The sequence below is a fragment of the Ostrea edulis genome, chromosome 9 (assembly GCF_947568905.1).
Source record: "Ostrea edulis chromosome 9, xbOstEdul1.1, whole genome shotgun sequence".
Lineage (NCBI taxonomy): Eukaryota > Metazoa > Mollusca > Bivalvia > Ostreida > Ostreidae > Ostrea > Ostrea edulis.
In genome coordinates this window covers 49223986-49229985 of record NC_079172.1, presented here as the reverse complement: position 1 = coordinate 49229985, position 6000 = coordinate 49223986, and positions in this window count along the sequence as shown.

Sequence of the window (6000 nt, the reverse complement as noted above, 5' to 3'; positions counted from 1 at the left end):
TGGTTTTGGCCTTGATAAGTTTGTTGTTTTGGGTTTGGGGGGGGGGGGGTGTTACTGCAAGATATGAATGATATGACGTACTTCTAGCTGTCAATCTGTTCAACCATTGTGCATACCTGAGGAATATACAGGTAGATCGATAGCGAGGGGTAGAAAAACGTCTTACAATCACGGTATATTAAATGTTTTTATGTACAAAAAGATGTTATATTGGGGACTGGATTGATATATGTTGAACTGAGCTTTTTATCAATCCCCCTTTCATTCGATACTACATGTATATTGAGTTTACATTTATGACCATCTAGCTTGTTTAGGTTTTGTTAATTCGATGCTTGTACAAGGAAGAACTTTGTTGGAATATTGTACTCATTATTCACAGTTAAGATAGTATCACAGCATGTTCAATTATTGATGCAGCATTTTACAAATCAAGTGTTTAAGAGCGTTCAAGACCACACATCTCCAGTAAGTACACAAACCGAAAAAAATAAAATAACTTGGAATGTAGATACAAAAATTGCTTTAAAATCTTCCTCTCAAGACCCTTAAGAATGCTATTTGTTATGTTGATGTGCAAACATCCTTATGCAGACTAGCTGCAGATCTGTAGCTCTGTGAGAAAATATTGGGACAGACCAGAGAGCTACAGATCCACCCCTTATAAAAACCTTCGATTTACGGCGCACAAAGAATGCCCCGAGAGGTACAGTTCTGCAGCTATATGTAGATAAGTGTAGATTCAAGTTTGTATACACCAATGACTATTATCCACGTGTGCGTCATATGCGGTCATCGTGGATATACAACAAAATTCGTTCAAAACATTTTAAAAGAACTATAAGCGTATAGTTTGTTAAGCTGATGTACAAATATCCTCATATAGTGTATTCAGTTAAAGGGGTTTTTTTTTTCTTGGAGCAGGAGAGCTAGAGACTCTGCCTGCTGCTTAATTCTTATTATGTTATACATAATAAAATAATGTTTAAATTGAACCATATACAGGAATGGCCACATAAGCGTTTGAAATTTCACATAGGATATTAATCACGCGAATGAGGTGGCCTATGAATCTCTTTTGAAACTTTCATTTAAACATAGTTAACTGATATTAATAACCAAAAAGTGGATCCGTTTCATTATTCCACATCAGAATACAAATAATGACACTATACTGAATGACATTTAAAGAATGATTTACATAATACTTCATTTACACACCTGTACTGTGTATAAATATCAAATTCATTTTAAATAAATCATATGCTTTGGGTTCCATTTATAACATTGGACCGATTAAGAGATTTGAAACACGCAGACTTCAGCTAAACCCGGAAATTGTCATTCTTCTGACGGGATAAGTTATATGACGGTTTTTTGTTTTGTTTTTATATTTCCAAACGAAAACATAATTACCAGATTCATTTTAAATAAATCATTTCTTTTATAGGTTTCATTTATAACACGGAGCCGATTAAGATTTCTGAAACACGCACACTTCAGCTGAACCGGAAATTGTCATTCTTCTGATAAAATGGCTTTATGGCTTTTCTGGTGATTTTTTTTTATAACAATAATAGTTATATATATTTTAAAATTTATTTTGTCCAACAGAGAGTGCTTTTAACAAATCAATTTCTAATTGTTTATTGTATAAACCTTGGTTAGTACAAGACTTACACTCTTTACACGTGGAAACTACATGTATTATACAAATGCATAATAATTTTCATTTGTTTAAATGAATGCATCCTTATTTTGGATCAATTTACAACTCCTCTACAGCGCTTAGATAGTACAAATTAATATATCTATATTTGAATCCGGAAATTTACACTCATTATTAGGTTACGTCTAAGAGGTATGCACGATAGACGAAATCACTGGCGTTTAGAAAGCTGGTGGTGAATCTGTATATATTTGGTTTGTTTGAATTGATTGATCTAAGTTCGGAACGTATACAATACGCGAATGGTAATCCAAGTTTATCGGTCCATCTAAAAACTTCACATGTTCACACAACCATGGATCCATTCCATCCAAACCTGGTACAAAGATTTCTTGAGTGAAAGCATCTTCCAAAGTAAAGGGTTTGTGATCCACCACATTTCTCACAAACCCTTGACACCTTACCTTCAAAATTTCGGTCTGGGTATCTGAACTCTGATTGGTGTTGATTGCATGGTCCGATGAAATTTATCGTCTTATTCAACACATCCGTAGATAATGTCGACACACGTGAGTAACTATCATATTGATATGAACTTATTATGGACACCAATATACATAGGATCTCCCATGGCTGTGGCTTGATATGATTTATATTCAACGAGTTGTGTGTTCTCTACGGAAGCCGATAGGTGCCAGGGTATAGAGCTAATTTTCATTTAATTGGCGGCCGCCACATAATTTATGCGGCGGCCGCCACTTATTATCTGGCGACCGCCATTTATCAACTGGCGGTCGTCATATAAATGAACTGGCGGCCGCCATATAAATGAACTGGCGGCCGCCATTTAATTTATTTGGCGACCGCCACTTATTATCTGGCGGTCGCCATATAAATAAACTGGCGGTCGCCATATAAATGAACTGGCGGCCGCCAGATAAATGAACTGACGCCCGCCACTTAATTTATATGGCGGCCGCCACTCAATTTAAATGATTTATATGGCTGTTGCCATTTATTCAACTCCTCTCTCTTTCTCTATCTCTCTATCAAAATGAAAGGGGTGCAATCCCTCCCCAATGCTTAGTAATATGTATGTGATATATATATAAAATTAAGAGCATTAAATTATTGTTTTTCGATTGTGCTGTTAAATACGTAGAACCACGGGACTGACTCTCCATTTTTTTTGACAATGTTTAATTTCTGTTATTTTCACATGCAAACTAAGTTAATTTCACATGTGAGATAAGATTAATTGGCGGATTGGCCCCTACCCATGCACTCTTTTGGTGGTACATGTAGTAATGAATGGTAAAAATGTAATGATGAATGAACTGATAATTTAAGGATGAACGGAGCCCCCCTCCCTCCAATTTAGGAGTACGAAGTTTTGGCAAAAGAGACATTTTAGGTTCCTTTTCTGCTTGTCAACACTTGTAGAAGACATTTTCTCCTCCGACTGTCCCTACACTTTGAAAAACGATGCTGCGTTTTACATACTATTCTAAATCTTTCCAAATCAATCACTCAGCGATACGAATTAAATTGTTTTTGCAATTGGCAGCCGCCATGTATAAAGTAAGTGGCGGCCACCAGATAAAATAACTGGCGGCCGCCAGTTAATTTATATAGCGGCCGCCAGATAATAAGTGACGGCCGCCAGTTAAATTAAGTGCATGGCGGCCGCCACATAAATTCATAAATTAGGTAGCGGCCGCCAGTTAAATAAATATTACTTCTATACCCTGGCACCTATCGGCTTTCGTATGTTAACCCCCCCCCCCCCCCCCCGATTATTCATTTACGTCACTGTATTGTTGGGGATTTTACTTCCCTCGCTGACATTTTGTAAATAAATAAATTTTAAAAAAAGAACTAAGTAAAATTGACGTTTGTTTAAATAACAAAGATTTGTGAGTGTTGTATCTCACTTGTAACTCAAAAACTAATATTCAAATTTTGGTTGACCATTAGAGATACTTTTGTTAAGCATTGTAAACAATAAAAGTGGAAAAATAAAATTTTCAGCTCAATCGTGTCCACGCCCCTTCAATATTTTACATGAAAAAGTATTACTGCTTTGGGTGAGACCGCAAAAACCGAGATCCCGTGTCACAACAGGTGTGACACGATAAAGATCCCTCCCTAGTCATAGGCTGTAAGCGCCGAGCATAGGCCTAACTTTTGCAGCCCTTCACCGGCAATGATGACGTCTCCATGAGTGAAATATTCTCGAGAGGGACGTTAAACAATATACAATCAATATACAATACAATATTAGTGCTCATGTGAGCTATATAGCGCATAGGTCGGGCTTTTATGTTGTTCTTTTTATGTTGTATGTTGATACTGGTACATAAACTGTATGTAGACAATACAATATAGAGAATATAGAGGTCATGTTGTAGAGTTTCATCTGAAATCAATAAGTACGTTCTATAACCTTTTTCATTCTTTGTTCAACAGGTCAAAATTATAATGACACCAATACAAGGTAAAAAAAAAAAAAAAAAATTTACAATGGAGAAACCGAGAGATATTTTCACTTTTAGCGCAAGCGTTTTCTTGTTCTCTTTTGAATATACATGTAATGCGATTACACCTGATATTTAATCACCATCAGACAACCATGCACTTTCTCTGTATAAAAACTGAAAAATGCGACAGACCTCGATTTTTGATTGAAATTTATTTATGATGAACATGCCTCATACTTTTACTTCGCTTTTCGTAATTAAATCCAAATTCAACTAGTTTATAATTTCTGACCTTGCAGTAAAGGTATGCAGGAACCCCATGAGTTAAAGTAACCGTTCATGTATTGTCCTGGTTAATTTTATTTTGAAGAGAAAGCGATACACTTTGTATGACTACCTTTAAGAAGTTTTAAAAACACACAGCTGATTCATGGTACTGATATTAATTAAAAGTCAATAAAATGTTTCAATTAACTTCCAACAAGGTACAAACATGAAGTCATGTTGCAATATATACTAAGGTTCTGCTCACACCATTGTATGTTTATGTTTGCCATGTGCCTGTCGTTTTTTTTACCATGTTTGATTGTGTCATATATAGTGAGTGTCGACGGAGTTATTGCTATGCAGGGCTATTACCGTCATACAACCTTGTTTTCTAATCTGTAAGCATGTAATTTGTGCTCTCCTGTGACTAGTGATATACTAATGTCCTCCATCTGTCACACAAACTAAGTAATCCCCCACTCTGATTACTATTCCCCGGGTCTGGAGATGAAAATAGACAAGCGAGTGTTTGCATATAAGACTCGTTTATCTCGAGGTAAGGATATGATTTCAATCGTGTTAGATATTCATTTTCCCTGTATCTTCCACGAACTTTTCATTATCGATCTTTAGTATGCGAACCATGGCAACGGTCGACATATCAAAATAAATATAAAGATCTGTAAGATATTGTTTTCGGCAAGTTCAAAACCTTTGTCCCTCCAGAAACGTTTAGTGTTGACGTCACGAAAGTTCTGAGTTTACATTGTTTTAATATTGCCTTTTCCTTTGTGATCATGCTTCCTTTCCCCATCATGATCATATGCCTTTCCACTTCCATCTTATATCACTCTAGCCAACCTCTAATATCTTACTTCATTTTGAAGAAAATGTTGGCATACTACAGAATTTAGTAAATGAATTTCTCACCAGATTCAACGTTCATATACTGGGTGTTGAAACAAAAAGCCACATTTCATAATTTTTCGGCTCCAAACATTTTGTCAAAGACTATACATAATTCATCTGTACATTTAACCATGGTTCGATCTCCATTTGAATGATGGTAAGGATCAATTTGTTTATCCTGTGCGACAAAATCCGATAGGTTATTTGCCATTAGCTGAGAGGACAAGGAGCTTTTTACGATTTTTTGTATGCAATGACTAGAGTTCTGCAGAATGTAAATCTGGTACAATGTAAATAGGCATAACTTGTGTGATTTAACATATCCGTAATGCAATCACTTCTCATGGTATATATCCCAAGGTAATTGTCGTTGTACGTTTTCTGATTGTTTCCCATTTATTTTCATTCTGGTTCAACCTAACTATTGCTCTTGCAATACATGAGTCGTTATCTTTCTTCATCTAGTGTTTAAGTTGTGCATATTTACACCGTTTTCTAATTTCACCTGAAGGTAACAGTTCTGAATGATTTCATTTACGTATGACCCCTTTGGTACAGAGTCTGGATGATTTCATTTACGTATGACCCCTTTGGTACAGAGTCTACGTATGACCCCTTTGGTACAGAGTCTGGATGATTTCATTTACGTATGACCCCTTTGGTACAGAGTCTGGA